A 23,187-nucleotide genomic window follows, 5' to 3' on the forward strand; every position below is an offset into this window, starting at 1 on the left:
GTACAGCAGATCAGGGGGATCAGGAGGCCGTTCAGTACCGTGTGTCTGGAACAGCAGATCAGGGGGATCAGGAGGTCGTTCAGTACCGTGTGTGGTACAGCAGATCAGGGGGACCAGGAGGCCGTTCAGTACCGTGTGTCTAGTACCAGATCAGGGGGATCAGGAGGCCGTTCAGTACCGTGTGTCTGGTACAGCAGATCAGGGGGATCAGGAGGCCGTTCAGTACCTTGTGTCTGGTACAGCAGATCTGGGGGACCAGGAGGCCGTTCAGTACCGTGTGTCTAGTACAGCTGATCAGGGGGATCAGGAGGCCGTTCAGTACCGTGTGTCTGGTACAGCAGATCAGGAGGATCAGGAGGCCGTTCAGTACCGTGTGTCTGGTACAGCAGCTCAGGGGGATCAGGAAGCCTTTCAGTACCGTGTGTCTGGTACAGCAGATCAGGAGGATCAGGAGGCCGTTCAGTACCGTGTGTCTGGTATAGCAGATCAGGGGGATCAGGAGGCCGTTCCGTACCGTGTGTCTGGGACAGCAGATCAGGGTGATCAGGAGGCCGTTCAGTACCGTGTGTCTGGTACAGCAGATCAGGGGGATCAGGAGGCCGTTCAGTACCGTGTGTCTAGTACAGCAGATCAGGGGGATCAGGAGGCCGTTCAGTACCGTGTGTCTGGTACAGCAGATCAGGAGGATCAGGAGGCCGTTCAGTATCTTGTGTCTGGTACAGCAGATGAGGGGGATCAGGGGGCCGTTCAGTACCGTGTGTCTGGTACAGCAGATCAGGAGGATCAGGAGGCCGTTCAGTACCGTGTGTCTGGTACAGCAGATGAGGGGGATCAGGAGGCCGTTCAGTACCGTGTGTCTGTTACAGCAGATCAGGGGGATCAGGAGGCCGTTCAGTACCGTGTGTCTGGTGCAGCAGATCAGGGGGATCAGGAGGCCCTTCAGTACCGTGTTTCTGGTACAGAAGATCAGGGGGATCAGGCCGGCCGTTCAGTACCGTTATGTCTGGTACAACAGATCAGGGGGATCAGGAGGCCGTTCAGTACCGTGTGTCTAGTGCAGCAGATCAGAGGGATCAGGAGGCCGTTCAGTACCGTGTGTCTAGTACAGCAGATCAGGTGGATCAGGAGGCCGTTCAGTATCTTGTGTCTGGTACAGCAGATCAGGGGGATCAGGAGGCCGTTCAGTACCGTGTGTCTGGTACAGCAGATCAGAGGGAGCAGGAGGCCGTTCAGTACCGTGTGTCTGGTACAGCAGATCAGGGGGAGCAGGAGGCCGTTCAGTACCGTGTGTCTAGTACAGCAGATCAGGTGGATCAGGAGGCCGTTCAGTATCTTGTGTCTGGTACAGCAGATCAGGGGGATCAGGAGGCCGTTCAGTACCGTGTGTCTGGTACAGCAGATCAGAGGGAGCAGGAGGCCGTTCAGTACTGTGTGTCTGGTACAGCAGATCAGGGGGATCAGGAGGCCGTTCAGTACCGTGTGTCTGGTACAGCAGATCAGGGGGATCAGGAGGCCGTTCAGTACCGTGTGTCTGGTACAGCAGATCATGGGGATCAGGAGGCCGTCCAGTACCTTGTGTCTCGTACAGAAGATCAGAGGGATCAGGAGGCCGTTCAGTACCTTTTGTCTGGTACAGCAGATCAGGGGGTTCAGGAGAACCTTCAGTACCGTGGGTCTGGTACAGAAGATCAGAGGGATCAGGAGGCCGTTCAGCACCGTGTGTCTGGTACAGCAGATCAGTGGGAGCAGGAGGCCGTTCAGTACCTTGTGTCTGGTACAGCAGATCAGGGGGATCAGGAGGCCGTTCAGTACCGTGTGTCTGGTACAGCAGATCAGGGGGTCAGGAGGCCGTTCAGTACCGTGTGTCTGGTACAGCAGATCAGGGGGAGCAGGAGGCCGTTCAGTACCGTGTGTCTGGTACAGCAGAGCAGGAGGATCAGGAGGCCGTTCAGTACCGTGTGTCTGGTACAGCAGACGAGGGGGATCAGGAGGCCGTTCAGTACCGTGTGTCTGGTACAGCAGATCCGGTGGATCTGGAGGCCTTTCAGTACCGTGTGGCTGGTACAGCAGATCAGGGGGATCAGGAGGACGTTCAGTACCGTGTGTCTGGTGCATCAGATCAGGGGGATCAAGAGGCCCTTCAGTACCGTGTGTTTGGTACAGCAGATCAGGGTGATCAGGAGGCCGTTCAGTACCGTTATGTCTGGTACAATAGATCAGGGGGATCAGGAGGCCCTTCAGTACCGTGTGTCTAGTACAGCAGATCAGAGGGATCAGGAGGCCGTCCAGTACCGTGTGTCTGTTACAGCAGATCAAGGGGAGCAGGAGGCCGTTCAGTACCGTGTGTCTGGTACAGCAGATCAGGGGGATCAGGAGGCCGTTCAGTACCGTGTGTCGGGTACAGCAGATCAGGGGGAGCAGGAGGCCGTTCAGTACCGTGTGTCTGGTACAGCAGATCAGGGGGATCAGGAGGACGTTCAGTACCGTGTGTCTGGTACAGCAGATCATGGGGATCAGGAGGCCGTCCAGTACCTTGTGGCTCGTACACAAGATCAGAGGGATCAGGAGGCCGTTCAGTACCTTTTGTCTGGTACAGCAGATCAGGGGGTTCAGGAGCCCCTTCAGTACCGTGGGTCTGGTACAGAAGATCAGAGGGATCAGGAGGCCGTTCAGCACCGTGTGTCTGGTACAGCAGATCAGTGGGAGCAGGAGGCCGTTCAGTACCTTGTGTCTGGTACAGCAGATCAGGGGGATCAGGAGGCCGTTCAGTACCGTGTGTCTGGTACAGCAGATCAGGGGGTCAGGAGGCCGTTCAGTACCGTGTGTCTGGTACAGCAGATCAGGGGGAGCAGGAGGCCGTTCAGTACCGTGTGTCTGGTACAGCAGAGCAGGAGTATCAGGAGGCCGTTCAGTACCGTGTGTCTGGTACAGCAGACGAGGGGGATCAGGAGGCCGTTCAGTACCGCGTGTCTGGTACAGCAGATCCGGAGGATCTGGAGGCCTTTCAGTACCGTGTGCCTGGTACAGCAGATCAGGGGGATCAGGAGGACGTTCAGTACCGTGTGACTGGTGCAGCAGATCAGGGGGATCAAGAGGCCCTTCAGTACCGTGTGTTTGGTACAGCAGATCAGGGTGATCAGGAGGCCGTTCAGTACCGTTATGTCTGGTACAACAGATCAGGGGGATCAGGAGGCCCTTCAGTACCGTGTGTCTAGTACAGCAGATCAGAGGGATCAGGAGGCCGTCCAGTACCGTGTGTCTGTTACAGCAGATCAAGGGGAGCAGGAGGCCGTTCAGTACCGTGTGTCTGGTACAGCAGATCAGGGGGATCAGGAGGCCGTTCAGTACCGTGTGTCGGGTACAGCAGATCAGGGGGAGCAGGAGGCCGTTCAGTACCGTGTGTCTGGTACAGCAGATCAGGGGGATCAGGAGGACGTTCAGTACCGTGTGTCTGGTGCAGCAGATCAGGGGGATCAGGAGGCCATTCAGTACCGTGTGTCTGGTACAGCAGATCAGGGTGATCAGGAGGCCTTTCAGTACCGTTATGTCTTGTACAACAGATCAGGGGGATCAGGAGGCCCTTCAGTACCGTGTGTCTAGTACAGCAGATCAGAGGGATCAGGAGCCCCTTCAGTACCGTGTATCTGGTACAGAAGAACAGGGGGATCAGGAGGCCGTTCAGTACCGTCTGTCTGGGACAACAGATCAGTGGGATTAGGAGGCCGTTCAGTACCGTGTGTCTGGTACAACAGATCAGGAGGATCAGGAGGCCGTTCGGTACCTTGTCTCTGGTACAACAGATCAGGAGGATCAGGAGCCCCTTCAGTACCGTGGGTCTGGTACAGAAGATCAGAGGGATCAGGAGGCCGTTCAGCACCGTGTGTCTGGTACAGCAGATCAGTGGGAGCAGGAGGCCGTTCAGTACCTTGTGTCTGGTACAGCAGATCAGGGGGATCAGGAGGCCGTTCAGTACCGTGTGTCTGGTACAGCAGATCAGGGGGTCAGGAGGCCGTTCAGTACCGTGTGTCTGGTACAGCAGATCAGGGGGAGCAGGAGGCCGTTCAGTACCGTGTGTCTGGTACAGCAGAGCAGGAGGATCAGGAGGCCGTTCAGTACCGTGTGTCTGGTACAGTAGACGAGGGGGATCAGGAGGCCGTTCAGTACCGTGTGTCTGGTACAGCAGATCCGGAGGATCTGGAGGCCTTTCAGTACCGTGTGCCTGGTACAGCAGATCAGGGGGATCAGGAGGACGTTCAGTACCGTGTGACTGGTGCAGCAGATCAGGGGGATCAAGAGGCCCTTCAGTACCGTGTGTTTGGTACAGCAGATCAGGGTGATCAGGAGGCCGTTCAGTACCGTTATGTCTGGTACAACACATCAGGGGGATCAGGAGGCCCTTCAGTACCGTGTGTCTAGTACAGCAGATCAGAGGGATCAGGAGGCCGTCCAGTACCGTGTGTCTGTTACAGCAGATCAAGGGGAGCAGGAGGCCGTTCAGTACCGTGTGTCTGGTACAGCAGATCAGGGGGATCAGGAGGCCGTTCAGTACCGTGTGTCGGGTACAGCAGATCAGGGGGAGCAGGAGGCCGTTCAGTACCGTGTGTCTGGTACAGCAGATCAGGGGGATCAGGAGGACGTTCAGTACCGTGTGTCTGGTGCAGCAGATCAGGGGGATCAGGAGGCCATTCAGTACCGTGTGTCTGGTACAGCAGATCAGGGTGATCAGGAGGCCTTTCAGTACCGTTATGTCTTGTACAACAGATCAGGGGGATCAGGAGGCCCTTCAGTACCGTGTGTCTAGTACAGCAGATCAGAGGGATCAGGAGCCCCTTCAGTACCGTGTATCTGGTACAGAAGATCAGGGGGATCAGGAGGCCGTTCAGTACCGTGTGTCTGGGACAACAGATCAGTGGGATTAGGAGGCCGTTCAATACCGTGTGTCTGGTACAACAGATCAGGAGGATCAGGAGGCCGTTCGGTACCTTGTCTCTGGTACAACAGATCAGGAGGATCAGGAGGCCGTTCGGTACCGTGTGTCTGGTACAGCAGATCAGCGGGATCAGGAGGCCGTTCAGTACCGTGTGTCTGGTACAGCAGATCAGGAGGATCAGGAGGCCGTTCGGTACCGTGTGTCTAGTACAGCAGATCAGGAGGATCAGGGGGCCGTTCAGTACCGTGTGTCTGGTACAGCAGATCAGGGGGATCAGGAGGCCGTTCAATACCTTGTCTCTGGTACAACAGATCAGGAGGATCAGGAGGCCGTTCAGTACCGTGTGTCTGGTACAGCAGCTCAGGGGGATCAGGAGGCCCTTCAGTACCGTGTGTCTGGTACAGCAGATCAGGGGGATCAGGAGGCCGTTCAGCACCGTTATGTCTGGTACAACAGATCAGGGGGATCAGGAGGCCGTTCAGTACCGTTATGTCTGGTACAGCAGATCAAGGGGATCAGGAGGCCGTTCAGAACCGTGTGTCTGGTACAGCAGATCAGGGCGATCAGGAGGCCGTTCAGTACCGTGTGTCTAGTACAGCAGATCAGGTGGATCAGGAGGCCGTTCAGTATCTTGTGTCTGGTACAGCAGATCAGGGGGATCAGGAGGCCGTTCAGTACCGTGTGTCTGGTACAGCAGATCAGAGGGAGCAGGAGGCCGTTCAGTACCGTGTGTCTGGTAAAGCAGATCAGGGGGATCAGGAGGCCGGTCAATACCGTGTGTCTGGTACAGCAGATCAGGGGGATCAGGAGGCCGTTCAGTACCGTGTGTCTGGTACAGCAGATCATGGGGATCAGGAGGCCGTCCAGTACCTTGTGTCTCGTACAGCAGATCAGGGGGATCAGAAGGCCGTTCCGCACCGTGTGTCTGGTACAGCAGATCAGGGGGATCAGGAGCCCCTTCAGTACCGTGGGTCTGGTACAGAAGATCAGAGGGATCAGGAGGCCGTTCAGTACCTTTTGTCTGGTACAGCAGGTCAGGGGGTTCAGGACCCCCTCCAGTACCGTGGGTCTGGTACAGAAGATCAGAGGGATCAGGAGGCCGTTCAGTACCGTGTGTCTGGTACAGCAGATCAGGGGGATCAGGAGGCCGTTCAGTACCGTGTGTCTGGTACAGCAGATCAGGGGGTCAGGAGGCCGTTCAGTACCGTGTGTCTGGTACAGCAGATCAGGGGGAGCAGGAGGCCGTTCAGTACCGTGTGTCTGGTACAGCAGAGCAGGAGGATCAGGAGGCCGTTCAGTACCGTGTGTCTGGTACAGCAGATCAGCGGGATCAGGAGGCCGTTCAGTACCGTGTGTCTGGTGCAGCAGATCAGGGGGATCAGGAGGACGTTCAGTACCGTGTGTCTGGTGCAGCAGATCAGGGGGATCAAGAGGCCCTTCAGTACCGTGTGTTTGGTACAGCAGATCAGGGGGATCAGGAGGCCGTTCAGTACCGTTATGTCTGGTACAACAGATCAGGGGGATCAGGAGGCCCTTCAGTACCGTGTGTCTAGTACAGCAGATCAGAGGGATCAGGAGCCCCTTCAGTGCCGTGTATCTGGTACAGAAGATCAGGGGGATCAGGAGGCCGTTCAGTACCGTGTGTCTGGGACAACAGATCAGTGGGATTAGGAGGCCGTTCAGTACCGTGTCTCTGGTACAACAGATCAAGAGGATCAGGAGGCCGTTCGGTACCGTGTGTCTGGTACAGCAGATCAGCGGGATCAGGAGGCCGTTCAGTACCGTGTGTCTGGTACAGCAGATCAGGGGGATCAGGAGGCCGTTCAATACCGTGTGTCTAGGACAGCAGATCAGGAGGATCAGGGGGCCGTTCAGTACCGTGTGTCTGGTACAGCAGATCAGTGGGATCAGGAGGCCGTTCAATACCTTGTCTCTGGTACAACAGATCAGGAGGATCAGGAGGCCGTTCATTACCGTGTGTCTGGTACAGCAGATCAGGGGGATCAGGAGGCCCTTCAGTACCGTGTGTCTGGTACAGCAGATCAGGGGGATCAGGAGGCCGTTCAGTACCGTTATGTCTGGTACAGCAGATCAAGGGGATCAGGAGGCCGTTCAGAACCGTGTGTCTGGTACAGCAGATCAGGGGGATCAGGAGGCCGTTCAGTACCGTGTGTCTGGTACAGCAGATCAGCGGGATCAGGAGGCCGTTCAGTACCGTGTGTCTGGTACAGCAGATCAGGGTGATCAGGAGGCCTTTCAGTACCGTTATGTCTTGTACAACAGATCTGGGGGATCAGGAGGCCCTTCAGTACCGTGTGTCTAGTACAGCAGATCAGAGGGATCAGGAGCCCCTTCAGTACCGTGTATCTGGTACAGAAGATCAGGGGGATCAGTAGGCCGTTCAGTACCGTGTGTCTGGGACAACAGATCAGTGGGATTAGGAGGCCGTTCAGTACCGTGTGTCTGGTACAACAGATCAGGAGGATCAGGAGGCCGTTCGGTACCTTGTCTCTGGTACAACAGATCAGGAGGATCAGGAGGCCGTTCGGTACCGTGTGTCTGGTACAGCAGATCAGCGGGATCAGGAGGCCGTTCAGTACCGTGTGTCTGGTACAGCAGATCAGGAGGATCAGGAGGCCGTTCGGTACCGTGTGTCTAGTACAGCAGATCAGGAGGATCAGGGGGCCGTTCAGTACCGTGTGTCTTGTACAGCAGATCAGGGGGATCAGGAGGCCGTTCAATACCTTGTCTCTGGTACAACAGATCAGGAGGATCAGGAGGCCGTTCAGTACCGTGTGTCTGGTACAGCAGCTCAGGGGGATCAGGAGGCCCTTCAGTACCGTGTGTCTGGTACAGCAGATCAGGGGGATCAGGAGGCCGTTCAGCACCGTTATGTCTGGTACAACAGATCAGGGGGATCAGGAGGCCGTTCAGTACCGTTATGTCTGGTACAGCAGATCAAGGGGATCAGGAGGCCGTTCAGAACCGTGTGTCTGGTACAGCAGATCAGGGCGATCAGGAGGCCGTTCAGTACCGTGTGTCTAGTACAGCAGATCAGGTGGATCAGGAGGCCGTTCAGTATCTTGTGTCTGGTACAGCAGATCAGGGGGATCAGGAGGCCGTTCAGTATCGTGTGTCTGGTACAGCAGATCAGAGGGAGCAGGAGGCCGTTCAGTACCGTGTGTCTGGTAAAGCAGATCAGGGGGATCAGGAGGCCGGTCAATACCGTGTGTCTGGTACATCAGATCAGGGGGATCAGGAGGCCGTTCAGTACTGTGTGTCGGGTACAGCAGATCATGGGGATCAGGAGGCCGTCCAGTACCTTGTGTCTCGTACAGCAGATCAGGGGGATCAGAAGGCCGTTCCGTACCGTGTGTCTGGTACAGCAGATCAGGGGGATCAGGAGCCCCTTCAGTACCGTGGGTCTGGTAAAGCAGATCAGGGGGATCAGGAGGCCGGTCAATACCGTGTGTCTGGTACAGCAGATCATGGGGATCAGGAGGCCGTCCAGTACCTTGTGTCTCGTACAGCAGATCAGGGGGATCAGAAGGCCGTTCCGTACCGTGTGTCTGGTACAGCAGATCAGGGGGATCAGGAGCCCCTTCAGTACCGTGGGTCTGGTACAGAAGATCAGAGGGATCAGGAGGCCGTTCAGTACCTTTTGTCTGGTACAGCAGATCAGGGGGTTCAGGACCCCCTCCAGTACCGTGGGTCTGGTACAGAAGATCAGAGGGATCAGGAGGCCGTTCAGCACCGTGTGTCTGGTACAGCAGATCAGTGGGAGCAGGAGGCCGTTCAGTACCGTGTGTCTGGTACAGCAGATCAGGGGGATCAGGAGGCCGTTCAGTACCGTGTGTCTGGTACAGCAAATCAGGGGGTCAGGAGGCCGTTCAGTACCGTGTGTCTGGTACAGCAGATCAGGGGGAGCAGGAGGCCGTTCAGTACCGTGTGTCTGGTACAGCAGAGCAGGAGGATCAGGAGGCCGTTCAGTACCGTGTGTCTGGTACAGCAGACGAGGGGGATCAGGAGGCCGTTCAGTACCGTGTGTCTGGTACAGCAGATCCGGAGGATCTGGAGGCCTTTCAGTACCGTGTGCCTGGTACAGCAGATCAGGGGGATCAGGAGGACGTTCAGTACCGTGTGTCTGGTGCAGCAGATCAGGGGGATCAAGAGGCCCTTCAGTACCGTGTGTTTGGTACAGCAGATAAGGGTGATCAGGAGGCCGTTCAGTACCGTTATGTCTGGTACAACAGATCAGGGGGATCAGTAGGCCCTTCAGTACCGTGTGTCTAGTACAGCAGATCAGAGGGATCAGGAGGCCGTCCAGTACCGTGTGTCTGTTACAGCAGATCAAGGGGTGCAGGAGGCCGTTCAGTACCGTGTGTCTGGTACAGCAGATCAGGGGGATCAGGAGGCCGTTCAGTACCGTGTGTCTGGTACAGCAGATCAGGGGGAGCAGGAGGCCGTTCAGTACCGTGTGTCTGGTACAACAGATCAGGGGGATCAGGAGGACGTTCAGTACCGTGTGTCTGGTACAGCAGATCAGGGTGATCAGGAGGCCGTTCAGTACCGTTATGTCTTGTAATACAGATCAGGGGGATCAGGAGGCCCTTCAGTACCGTGTGTCTAGTACAGCAGATCAGAGGGATCAGGAGCCCCTTCAGTGCCGTGTATCTGGTACAGAAGATCAGGGGGATCAGGAGGCCGTTCAGTACCGTGTGTCTGGGACAACAGATCAGTGGGATTAGGAGGCCGTTCAGTACCGTGTTTCTGGTACAACAGATCAAGAGGATCAGGAGGCTTTTCGGTACCGTGTGTCTGGTACAGCAGATCAGCGGGATCAGGAGGCCGTTCAGTACCGTGTGTCTGGTACAGCAGATCAGAGGGATCAGGAGGCCGTTCAGCACCGTGTGTCTGGTACAGCAGATCAGTGGGAGCAGGAGGCCGTTCAGTACCTTGTGTCTGGTACAGCAGATCAGGGGGATCAGGAGGCCGTTCAGTACCGTGTGTCTGGTACAGCAGATCAGGGGGTCAGGAGGCCGTTCAGTGCCGTGTGTCTGGTACAGCAGATCAGGGGGAGCAGGAGGCCGTTCAGTACCGTGTGTCTGGTACAGCAGAGCAGGAGGATCAGGAGGCCGTTCAGTACCGTGTGTCTGGTACAGCAGACGAGGGGGATCAGGAGGCCGTTCAGTACCGTGTGTCTGGTACAGCAGATCCGGAGGATCTGGAGGCCTTTCAGTACCGTGTGCCTGGTACAGCAGATCAGGGGGATCAGGAGGACGTTCAGTACCGTGTGACTGGTGCAGCAGATCAGGGGGATCAAGAGGCCCTTCAGTACCGTGTGTTTGGTACAGAAGATCAGGGTGATCAGGAGGCCGTTCAGTACCGTTATGTCTGGTACAACAGATCAGGGGGATCAGGAGGCCCTTCAGTACCGTGTGTCTAGTACAGCAGATCAGAGGGATCAGGAGGCCGTCCAGTACCGTGTGTCTGTTACAGCAGATCAAGGGGAGCAGGAGGCCGTTCAGTACCTTGTGTCTGGTACAGCAGATCAGGGGGATCAGGAGGCCGTTCAGTACCGTGTGTCGGGTACAGCAGATCAGGGGGAGCAGGACGCCGTTCAGTACCGTGTGTCTGGTACAGCAGATCAGGGGGATCAGGAGGACGTTCAGTACCGTGTGTCTGGTGCAGCAGATCAGGGGGATCAGGAGGCCATTCAGTACCGTGTGTCTGGTACAGCAGATCAGGGTGATCAGGAGGCCTTTCAGTACCGTTATGTCTTGTACAACAGATCAGGGGGATCAGGAGGCCCTTCAGTACCGTGTGTCTAGTACAGCAGATCAGAGGGATCAGGAGCCCCTTCAGTACCGTGTATCTGGTACAGAAGATCAGGGGGATCAGGAGGCCGTTCAGTACCGTGTGTCTGGGACAACAGATCAGTGGGATTAGGAGGCCGTTCAGTACCGTGTGTCTGGTACAACAGATCAGGAGGATCAGGAGGCCGTTCGGTACCTTGTCTCTGGTACAACAGATCAGGAGGATCAGGAGGCCGTTCGGTACCGTGTGTCTGGTACAGCAGATCAGCGGGATCAGGAGGCCGTTCAGTACCGTGTGTCTGGTACAGCAGATCAGGAGGATCAGGAGGCCGTTCGGTACCGTGTGTCTAGTACAGCAGATCAGGAGGATCAGGGGGCCGTTCAGTACCGTGTGTCTGGTACAGCAGATCAGGGGGATCAGGAGGCCGTTCAATACCTTGTCTCTGGTACAACAGATCAGGAGGATCAGGAGGCCGTTCAGTACCGTGTGTCTGGTACAGCAGCTCAGGGGGATCAGGAGGCCCTTCAGTACCGTGTGTCTGGTACAGCAGATCAGGGGGATCAGGAGGCCGTTCAGCACCGTTATGTCTGGTACAACAGATCAGGGGGATCAGGAGGCCGTTCAGTACCGTTATGTCTGGTACAGCAGATCAAGGGGATCAGGAGGCCGTTCAGAACCGTGTGACTGGTACAGCAGATCAGGGCGATCAGGAGGCCGTTCAGTACCGTGTGTCTAGTACAGCAGATCAGGTGGATCAGGAGGCCGTTCAGTATCTTGTGTCTGGTACAGCAGATCAGGGGGATCAGGAGGCCGTTCAGTACCGTGTGTCTGGTACAGCAGATCAGAGGGAGCAGGAGGCCGTTCAGTACCGTGTGTCTGGTAAAGCAGATCAGGGGGATCAGGAGGCCGGTCAATACCGTGTGTCTGGTACAGCAGATCAGGGGGATCAGGAGGCCGTTCAGTACCGTGTGTCTGGTACAGCAGATCATGGGGATCAGGAGGCCGTCCAGTACCTTGTGTCTCGTACCGCAGATCAGGGGGATCAGAAGGCCGTTCCGTACCGTGTGTCTGGTACAGCAGATCAGGGGGATCAGGAGCCCCTTCAGTACCGTGGGTCTGGTACAGAAGATCAGAGGGATCAGGAGGCCGTTCAGTACCTTTTGTCTGGTACAGCAGGTCAGGGGCTTCAGGACCCCCTCCAGTACCGTGGGTCTGGTACAGAAGATCAGAGGGATCAGGAGGCCGTTCAGTACCGTGTGTCTGGTACAGCAGATCAGGGGGATCAGGAGGCCGTTCAGTACCGTGTGTCTGGTACAGCAGATCAGGGGGTCAGGAGGCCGTTCAGTACCGTGTGTCTGGTACAGCAGATCAGGGGGAGCAGGAGGCCGTTCAGTACCGTGTGTCTGGTACAGCAGAGCAGGAGGATCAGGAGGCCGTTCAGTACCGTGTGTCTGGTACAGCAGACGAGGGGGATCAGGAGGCCGTTCAGTACCGTGTGTCTGGTCCAGCAGATCCGGAGGATCTGGAGGCCTTTCAGTACCGTGTGCCTGGTACAGCAGATCAGGGGGATCAGGAGGACGTTCAGTACCGTGTGTCTGGTACAGCAGATCAGGGGGATCAAGAGGCCCTTCAGTACCGTGTGTTTGGTACAGCAGATCAGGGGGATCAGGAGGCCGTTCAGTACCGTTATGTCTGTAACAACAGATCAGGGGGATCAGGAGGCCCTTCAGTACCGTGTGTCTGGTACAGCAGATCAGAGGGATCAGGAGCCCCTTCAGTGCCGTGTATCTGGTACAGAAGATCAGGGGGATCAGGAGGCCGTTCAGTACCGTGTGTCTGGGACAACAGATCAGTGGGATTAGGAGGCCGTTCAGTACCGTGTGTCTGGTACAACAGATCAAGAGGATCAGGAGGCCGTTCGGTACCGTGTGTCTGGTACAGCAGATCAGCGGGATCAGGAGGCCGTTCAGTACCGTGTGTCTGGTACAGCAGATCAGGGGGATCAGGAGGCCGTTCAATACCTTGTCTCTGGTACAACAGATCAGGAGGATCAGGAGGCCGTTCATTACCGTGTGTCTGGTACAGCAGATCAGGGGGATCAGGAGGCCCTTCAGTACCATGTGTCTGGTACAGCAGATCAGGGGGATCAGGAGGCCGTTCAGTACCGTTATGTCTGGTACAACAGATCAGGGGGATCAGGAGGCCGTTCAGTACCGTTATGTCTGGTACAGCAGATCAAGGGGATCAGGAGGCCGTTCAGAACCGTGTGTCTGGTACAGCATATCAGCGGGATCAGGAGGCCGTTCAGTACCGTGTGTCTGGTACAGCAGATCAGGGTGATCAGGAGGCCTTTCAGTACCGTTATGTCTTGTACAACAGATCAGGGGGTTCAGGAGGCCCTTCAGTACCGTGTGTCTAGTACAGCAGATCAGAGGGATCAGGAGCCCCTTCAGTACCGTGTATCTGGTACAGAAGATCAGGGGGATCAGTAGGCCGTTCAGTACCGTGTGTCTGGGACAACAGATCAGTGGGATTAGGAGGCCGTTCAGTACCGTGTGTCTGGTACAACAGATCAGGAGGATCAGGAGGCCGTTCGGTACCTTGTCTCTGGTGCAACAGATCAGGAGGATCAGGAGGCCGTTCGGTACCGTGTGTCTGGTACAGCAGATCAGCGGGATCAGGAGGCCGTTCAGTACCGTGTGTCTGGTACAGCAGATCAGGAGGATCAGGAGGCCGTTCGGTACCGTGTGTCTAGTACAGCAGATCAGGAGGATCAGGGGGCCGTTCAGTACCGTGTGTCTGGTACAGCAGATCAGGGGGATCAGGAGGCCGTTCAATACCTTGTCTCTGGTACAACAGATCAGGAGGATCAGGAGGCCGTTCAGTACCGTGTGTCTGGTACAGCAGCTCAGGGGGATCAGGAGGCCCTTCAGTACCGTGTGTCTGGTACAGCAGATCAGGGGGATCAGGAGGCCGTTCAGCACCGTTATGTCTGGTACAACAGATCAGGGGGATCAGGAGGCCGTTCAGTACCGTTATGTCTGGTACAGCAGATCAAGGGGATCAGGAGGCCGTTCAGAACCGTGTGTCTGGTACAGCAGATCAGGGCGATCAGGAGGCCGTTCAGTACCGTGTGTCTAGTACAGCAGATCAGGTGGATCAGGAGGCCGTTCAGTATCTTGTGTCTGGTACAGCAGATCAGGGGGATCAGGAGGCCGTTCAGTACCGTGTGTCTGGTACAGCAGATCAGAGGGAGCAGGAGGCCGTTCAGTACCGTGTGTCTGGTAAAGCAGATCAGGGGGATCAGGAGGCCGGTCAATACCGTGTGTCTGGTACATCAGATCAGGGGGATCAGGAGGCCGTTCAGTACTGTGTGTCGGGTACAGCAGATCATGGGGATCAGGAGGCCGTCCAGTACCTTGTGTCTCGTACAGCAGATCAGGGGGATCAGAAGGCCGTTCCGTACCGTGTGTCTGGTACAGCAGATCAGGGGGATCAGGAGCCCCTTCAGTACCGTGGGTCTGGTACAGAAGATCAGAGGGATCAGCAGGCCGTTCAGTACCTTTTGTCTGGTACAGCAGATCAGGGGGTTCAGGACCCCCTCCAGTACCGTGGGTCTGGTACAGAAGATTCAGAGGGATCAGGAGGCCGTTCAGCACCGTGTGTCTGGTACAGCAGATCAGTGGGAGCAGGAGGCCGTTCAGTACCGTGTGTCTGGTACAGCAGATCAGGGGGATCAGGAGGCCGTTCAGTACCGTGTGTCTGGTACAGCAGATCAGGGGGATCAGGAGGCCGTTCAGTACCGTGTGTCTGGTACAGCAGATCATGGGGATCAGGAGGCCGTTCAGTACCGTGTGTCTGGGACAGCAGATCAGAGGGAGCAGGAGGCCGTTCAGTACCGTGTGTCTGGTACAGCAGATCAGGGGGATCAGGAGGCCGTTCAGTACCGTGTGTCTGGTACAGCAGATCATGGGGATCAGGAGGCCGTCCAGTACCTTGTGTCTCGTACAGCAGAGCAGGAGGATCAGGAGGCCGTTCAGTACCGTGTGTCTGGTACAGCAGACGAGGGGGATCAGGAGGCCGTTCAGTACCGTGTGTCTGGTACAGCAGATCCGGAGGATCTGGAGGCCTTTCAGTACCGTGTACCTGGTACAGCAGAGCAGGAGGATCAGGAGGCCGTTCAGTACCGTGTGTCTGGTACAGCAGAGCAGGAGGATCAGGAGGCCGTTCAGTACCGTGTGTCTGGTACAACAGACGAGGGGGATCAGGAGGCCCTTCAGTACCGTGTGTTTGGTACAGCAGATAAGGGTGATCAGGAGGCCGTTCAGTACCGTTATGTCTGGTACAACAGATCAGGGGGATCAGGAGGCCCTTCAGTACCGTGTGTCTAGTACAGCAGATCAGAGGGATCAGGAGGCCGTCCAGTACCGTGTGTCTGTTACAGCAGATCAAGGGGAGCAGGAGGCCGTTCAGTACCGTGTGTCTGGTACAGCAGATCAGGGGGATCAGGAGGCCGTTCAGTACCGTGTGTCTGGTACAGCAGATCAGGGGGAGCAGGAGGTCGTTCAGTACCGTGTGTCTGGTACAACAGATCAGGGGGATCAGGAGGACGTTCAGTACCGTGTGTCTGGTACAGCAGATCAGGGTGATCAGGAGGCCGTTCAGTACCGTTATGTCTTGTAATACAGATCAGGGGGATCAGGAGGCCCTTCAGTACCGTGTGTCTAGTACAGCAGATCAGAGGGATCAGGAGCCCCTTCAGTGCCGTGTATCTGGTACAGAAGATCAGGGGGATCAGGAGGCCGTTCAGTACCGTGTGTCTGGGACAACAGATCAGTGGGATTAGGAGGCCGTTCAGTACCGTGTGTCTGGTACAACAGATCAAGAGGATCAGGAGGCTTTTCGGTACCGTGTGTCTGGTACAGCAGATCAGCGGGATCAGGAGGCCGTTCAGTACCGTGTGTCTGGTACAGCAGATCAGGGGGATCAGGAGGCCGTTCAATACCGTGTGTCTAGTACAGCAGATCAGGAGGATCAGGGGGCCGTTCAGTACCGTGTGTCTGGTACAGCAGATCAGGGGGATCAGGAGGCCGTTCAATACCTTGTCTCTGGTACAACAGATCAGGAGGATCAGGAGGCCGTTCAGTACCGTGTGTCTGGTACAGCAGATCAGGGGGATCAGGAGGCCCTTCAGTACCGTGTGTCTGGTACAGCAGATCAGGGGGATCAGGAGGCCGTTCAGTACCGTTATGTCTGGTACATCAGATCAGGGGGATCAGGAGGCCGTTCAGTACCGATATGTCTGGTACAGCAGATCAAGGGGATCAGGAGGCCGTTCAGAACCGTGTGTCTGGTACAGCAGATCAGCGGGATCAGGAGGCCGTTCAGTACCGTGTGTCTGGTACAGCAGATCAGGGTGATCAGGAGGCCTTTCAGTCACCGTTATGTCTTGTACAACAGATCAGGGGGATCAGGAGGCCCTTCAGTACCGTGTGTCTAGTACAGCAGATCAGAGGGATCAGGAGCCCCTTCAGTACCGTGTATCTGGTACAGAAGATCAGGGGGATCAGGAGGCCGTTCAGTACCGTGTGTCTGGGACAACAGATCAGTGGGATTAGGAGGCCGTTCAGTACCGTGTGTCTGGTACAACAGATCAGGAGGATCAGGAGGCCGTTCGGTACCTTGTCTCTGGTACAACAGATCAGGAGGATCAGGAGGCCGTTCGGTACCGTGTGTCTGGTACAGCAGATCAGCGGGATCAGGAGGCCGTTCAGTACCGTGTGTCTGGTACAGCAGATCAGGAGGATCAGGAGGCCGTTCGGTACCGTGTGTCTAGTACAGCAGATCAGGTGGATCAGGGGGCCGTTCAGTACCGTGTGTCTGGTACAGCAGATCAGGGGGATCAGGAGGCCGTTCAATACCTTGTCTCTGGTACAACAGATCAGGAGGATCAGGAGGCCGTTCAGTACCGTGTGTCTGGTACAGCAGCTCAGGGGGATCAGGAGGCCCTTCAGTACCGTGTGTCTGGTACAGCAGATCAGGGGGATCAGGAGGCCGTTCAGCACCGTTATGTCTGGTACAACAGATCAGGGGGATCAGGAGGCCGTTCAGTACCGTTATGTCTGGTACAGCAGATCAAGGGGATCAGGAGGCCGTTCAGAACCGTGTGTCTGGTACAGCAGATCAGGGCGATCAGGAGGCCGTTCAGTACCGTGTGTCTAGTACAGCAGATCAGGTGGATCAGGAGGCCGTTCAGTATCTTGTGTCTGGTACAGCAGATCAGGGGGATCAGGAGGCCGTTCAGTACCGTGTGTCTGGTACAGCAGATCAGAGGGAGCAGGAGGCCGTTCAGTACCGTGTGTCTGGTACAGCAGATCAGGGGGATCAGAAGGCCGTTCAGTACCGTGTGTCTGGTACAGCAGATCAGGGGGATCAGGAGGCACTTCAGTACCGTGTGTCTGGTACAGCAGATCAGGGGATCAGGAGGCCGTTCAGTACCGTGTCTCTGGTACAGCAGATCAGTGGGATCAGGAGGCCGTTCAGTACCGTGTGTCTGGTACAGCAGATCAGGAGGCCGTTCAGTACCGTGTGTCTGGTACAGCAGATCAGGGGGATCAGGAGGCCGTTCAGTACCGTGTGTCTGGTACAGCAGATCAGGGGGATCAGGAGGCCGTTCAGTACCGTGTGACTGGTACAGCAGCTCAGGGGGATCAGGAGGCTGTTAAGTACCGTGTGTCTGGTACAGCAGTTCAGGGGATCAGGAGGCCGTTCAGTACCTTGTGTCTGGTAGAGCAGATCAGGGGGATCAGGAGGCCGGTCAATACCGTGTGTCTGGTACAGCAGATCAGGGGGATCAGGAGGCCGTTCAGTACCGTGTGTCTGGTACAGCAGATCATGGGGATCAGGAGGCCGTCCAGTACCTTGTGTCTCGTACAGCAGATCAGGGGGATCAGAAGGCCGTTCCGTACCGTGTGTCTGGTACAGCAGATCAGGGGGATCAGGAGCCCCTTCAGTACCGTGGGTCTGGTACAGAAGATCAGAGGGATCAGGAGGCCGTTCAGTACCTTTTGTCTGGTACAGCAGATCAGGGGGTTCAGGACCCCCTCCAGTACCGTGGGTCTGGTACAGAAGATCAGAGGGATCAGGAGGCCGTTCAGCACCGTGTGTCTGGTACAGCAGATCAGTGGGAGCAGGAGGCCGTTCAGTACCGTGTGTCTGGTACAGCAGATCAGGGGGATCAGGAGGCCGTTCAGTACCGTGTGTCTGGTACAGCAAATCAGGGGGTCAGGAGGCCGTTCAGTACCGTGTGTCTGGTACAGCAGATCAGGGGGAGCAGGAGGCCGTTCAGTACCGTGTGTCTGGTACAGCAGAGCAGGAGGATCAGGAGGCCGTTCAGTACCGTGTGTCTGGTACAGCAGACGAGGGGGATCAGGAGGCCGTTCAGTACCGTGTGTCTGGTACAGCAGATCCGGAGGATCTGGAGGCCTTTCAGTACCGTGTGCCTGGTACAGCAGATCAGGGGGATCAGGAGGACGTTCAGTACCGTGTGTCTGGTGCAGCAGATCAGGGGGATCAAGAGGCCCTTCAGTACCGTGTGTTTGGTACAGCAGATAAGGGTGATCAGGAGGCCGTTCAGTACCGTTATGTCTGGTACAACAGATCAGGGGGATCAGGAGGCCCTTCAGTACCGTGTGTCTAGTACAGCAGATCAGAGGGATCAGGAGGCCGTCCAGTACCGTGTGTCTGTTACAGCAGATCAAGGGGAGCAGGAGGCCGTTCAGTACCGTGTGTCTGGTACAGCAGATCAGGGGGATCAGGAGGCCGTTCAGTACCGTGTGTCTGGTACAGCAGATCAGGGGGAGCAGGAGGCCGTTCAGTACCGTGTGTCTGGTACAACAGATCAGGGGGATCAGGAGGACGTTCAGTACCGTGTGTCTGGTACAGCAGATCAGGGTGATCAGGAGGCCGTTCAGTACCGTTATGTCTTGTAATACAGATCAGGGGGATCAGGAGGCCCTTCAGTACCGTGTGTCTAGTACAGCAGATCAGAGGGATCAGGAGCCCCTTCTGTGCCGTGTATCTGGTACAGAAGATCAGGGGGATCAGGAGGCCGTTCAGTACCGTGTGTCTGGGACAACAGATCAGTGGGATTAGGAGGCCGTTCAGTACCGTGTGTCTGGTACAACAGATCAAGAGGATCAGGAGGCTTTTCGGTACCGTGTGTCTGGTACAGCAGATCAGCGGGATCAGGAGGCCGTTCAGTACCGTGTGTCTGGTACAGCAGATCAGAGGGATCAGGAGGCCGTTCAGCACCGTGTGTCTGGTACAGCAAATCAGTGGGAGCAGGAGGCCGTTCAGTACCTTGTGTCTGGTACAGCAGATCAGGGGGATCAGGAGGCCGTTCAGTACCGTGTGTCTGGTACAGCAGATCAGGGGGTCAGGAGGCCGTTCAGTGCCGTGTGTCTGGTACAGCAGATCAGGGGGAGCAGGAGGCCGTTCAGTACCGTGTGTCTGGTACAGCAGAGCAGGAGGATCAGGAGGCCGTTCAGTACCGTGTGTCTGGTACAGCAGACGAGGGGGATCAGGAGGCCGTTCAGTACCGTGTGTCTGGTACAGCAGATCCGGAGGATCTGGAGGCCTTTCAGTACCGTGTGCCTGGTACAGCAGATCAGGGGGATCAGGAGGACGTTCAGTACCGAGTGACTGGTGCAGCAGATCAGGGGGATCAAGAGGCCCTTCAGTACCGTGTGTTTGGTACAGCAGATCAGGGGGATCAGGAGGCCCTTCAGTACCGTGTGTCTAGTACAGCAGATCAGAGGGATCAGGAGGCCGTCCAGTACCGTGTGTCTGTTACAGCAGATCAAGGGGAGCAGGAGGCCGTTCAGTACCGTGTGTCTGGTACAGCAGATCAGGGGGATCAGGAGGCCGTTCAGTACCGTGTGTCGGGTACAGCAGATCAGGGGGAGCAGGAGGCCGTTCAGTACCGTGTGTCTGGTACAGCAGATCAGGGGGATCAGGAGGACGTTCAGTACCGTGTGTCTGGTGCAGCAGATCAGGGGGATCAGGAGGCCATTCAGTACCGTGTGTCTGGTACAGCAGATCAGGGTGATCAGGAGGCCTTTCAGTACCGTTATGTCTTGTACAACAGATCAGGGGGATCAGGAGGCCCTTCAGTACCGTGTGTCTAGTACAGCAGATCAGAGGGATCAGGAGCCCCTTCAGTACCGTGTATCTGGTACAGAAGATCAGGGGGATCAGGAGGCCGTTCAGTACCGTGTGTCTGGGACAACAGATCAGTGGGATTAGGAGGCCGTTCAGTACCGTGTGTCTGGTACAACAGATCAGGAGGATCAGGAGGCCGTTCGGTACCTTGTCTCTGGTACAACAGATCAGGAGGATCAGGAGGCCGTTCGGTACCGTGTGTCTGGTACAGCAGATCAGCGGGATCAGGAGGCCGTTCAGTACCGTGTGTCTGGTACAGCAGATCAGGAGGATCAGGAGGCCGTTCGGTACCGTGTGTCTAGTACAGCAGATCAGGAGGATCAGGGGGCCGTTCAGTACCGTGTGTCTGGTACAGCAGATCAGGGGGATCAGGAGGCCGTTCAATACCTTGTCTCTGGTACAACAGATCAGGAGGATCAGGAGGCCGTTCAGTACCGTGTGTCTGGTACAGCAGCTCAGGGGGATCAGGAGGCCCTTCAGTACCGTGTGTCTGGTACAGCAGATCAGGGGGATCAGGAGGCCGTTCAGCACCGTTATGTCTGGTACAACAGATCAGGGGGATCAGGAGGCCGTTCAGTACCGTTATGTCTGGTACAGCAGATCAAGGGGATCAGGAGGCCGTTCAGAACCGTGTGTCTGGTACAGCAGATCAGGGCGATCAGGAGGCCGTTCAGTACCGTGTGTCTAGTACAGCAGATCAGGTGGATCAGGAGGCCGTTCAGTATCTTGTGTCTGGTACAGCAGATCAGGGGGATCAGGAGGCCGTTCAGTACCGTGTGTCTGGTACAGCAGATCAGAGGGAGCAGGAGGCCGTTCAGTACCGTGTGTCTGGTAAAGCAGATCAGGGGGATCAGGAGGCCGGTCAATACCGTGTGTCTAGTACAGCAGATCAGGGGGATCAGGAGGCCGTTCAGTACCGTGTGTCTGGTACAGCAGATCATGGGGATCAGGAGGCCGTCCAGTACCTTGTGTCTCGTACAGCAGATCAGGGGGATCAGAAGGCCGTTCCGTACCGTGTGTCTGGTACAGCAGATCAGGGGGATCAGGAGCCCCTTCAGTACCGTGGGTCTGGTACAGAAGATCAGAGGGATCAGGAGGCCGTTCAGTACCTTTTGTCTGGTACAGCAGGTCAGGGGGTTCAGGACCCCCTCCAGTACCGTGGGTCTGGTACAGAAGATCAGAGGGATCAGGAGGCCGTTCAGTACCGTGTGTCTGGTACAGCAGATCAGGGGGATCAGGAGGCCGTTCAGTACCGTGTGTCTGGTACAGCAGATCAGGGGGTCAGGAGGCCGTTCAGTACCGTGTGTCTGGTACAGCAGATCAGGGGGAGCAGGAGGCCGTTCAGTACCGTGTGTCTGGTACAGCAGAGCAGGAGGATCAGGAGGCCGTTCAGTACCGTGTGTCTGGTACAGCAGACGAGGGGGATCAGGAGGCCGTTCAGTACCGTGTGTCTGGTCCAGCAGATCCGGAGGATCTGGAGGCCTTTCAGTACCGTGTGCCTGGTACAGCAGATCAGGGGGATCAGGAGGACGTTCAGTACCGTGTGTCTGGTACAGCAGATCAGGGGGATCAAGAGGCCCTTCAGTACCGTGTGTTTGGTACAGCAGATCAGGGGGATCAGGAGGCCGTTCAGTACCGTTATGTCTGTAACAACAGATCAGGGGGATCAGGAGGCCCTTCAGTACCGTGTGTCTGGTACAGCAGATCAGAGGGATCAGGAGCCCCTTCAGTGCCGTGTATCTGGTACAGAAGATCAGGGGGATCAGGAGGCCGTTCAGTACCGTGTGTCTGGGACAACAGATCAGTGGGATTAGGAGGCCGTTCAGTACCGTGTGTCTGGTACAACAGATCAAGAGGATCAGGAGGCCGTTCGGTACCGTGTGTCTGGTACAGCAGATCAGCGGGATCAGGAGGCCGTTCAGTAACGTGTGTCTGGTACAGCAGATCAGGGGGATCAGGAGGCCGTTCAATACCTTGTCTCTGGTACAACAGATCAGGAGGATCAGGAGGCCGTTCATTACCGTGTGTCTGGTACAGCAGATCAGGGGGATCAGGAGGCCCTTCAGTACCGTGTGTCTGGTACAGCAGATCAGGGGGATCAGGAGGCCGTTCAGTACCGTTATGTCTGGTACAACAGATCAGGGGGATCAGGAGGCCGTTCAGTACCGTTATGTCTGGTACAGCAGATCAAGGGGATCAGGAGGCCGTTCAGAACCGTGTGTCTGGTACAGCATATCAGCGGGATCAGGAGGCCGTTCAGTACCGTGTGTCTGGTACAGCAGATCAGGGTGATCAGGAGGCCTTTCAGTACCGTTATGTCTTGTACAACAGATCAGGGGGTTCAGGAGGCCCTTCAGTACCGTGTGTCTAGTACAGCAGATCAGAGGGATCAGGAGGCCGTTCGGTACCTTGTCTCTGGTACAACAGATCAGGAGGATCAGGAGGCCGTTCGGTACCGTGTGTCTGGTACAGCAGATCAGCGGGATCAGGAGGCCGTTCAGTACCGTGTGTCTGGTACAGCAGATCAGGAGGATCAGGAGGCCGTTCGGTACCGTGTGTCTAGTACATCAGATCAGGAGGATCAGGGGGCCGTTCAGTACCGTGTGTCTGGTACAGCAGATCAGGGGGATCAGGAGGCCGTTCAATACCTTGTCTCTGGTACAACAGATCAGGAGGATCAGGAGGCCGTTCAGTACCGTGTGTCTGGTACAGCAGCTCAGGGGGATCAGGAGGCCCTTCAGTACCGTGTGTCTGGTACAGCAGATCAGGGGGATCAGGAGGCCGTTCAGCACCGTTATGTCTGGTACAACAGATCAGGGGGATCAGGAGGCCGTTCAGTACCGTTATGTCTGGTACAGCAGATCAAGGGGATCAGGAGGCCGTTCAGAACCGTGTGTCTGGTACAGCAGATCAGGGCGATCAGGAGGCCGTTCAGTACCGTGTGTCTAGTACAGCAGATCAGGTGGATCAGGAGGCCGTTCAGTATCTTGTGTCTGGTACAGCAGATCAGGGGGATCAGGAGGCCGTTCAGTACCGTGTGTCTGGTACAGCAGATCAGAGGGAGCAGGAGGCCGTTCAGTACCTTTTGTCTGGTACAGCAGATCAGGGGGTTCAGGACCCCCTCCAGTACCATGTGTCTGGTACAGCAGATCAGGGGGTCAGGAGGCCGTTCAGTACCGTGTGTCTGGGACAGCAGATCAGAGGAAGCAGGAGGCCGT

This window comes from Scyliorhinus torazame, chromosome 20 (assembly GCF_047496885.1).
Source record: "Scyliorhinus torazame isolate Kashiwa2021f chromosome 20, sScyTor2.1, whole genome shotgun sequence".
Lineage (NCBI taxonomy): Eukaryota > Metazoa > Chordata > Chondrichthyes > Carcharhiniformes > Scyliorhinidae > Scyliorhinus > Scyliorhinus torazame.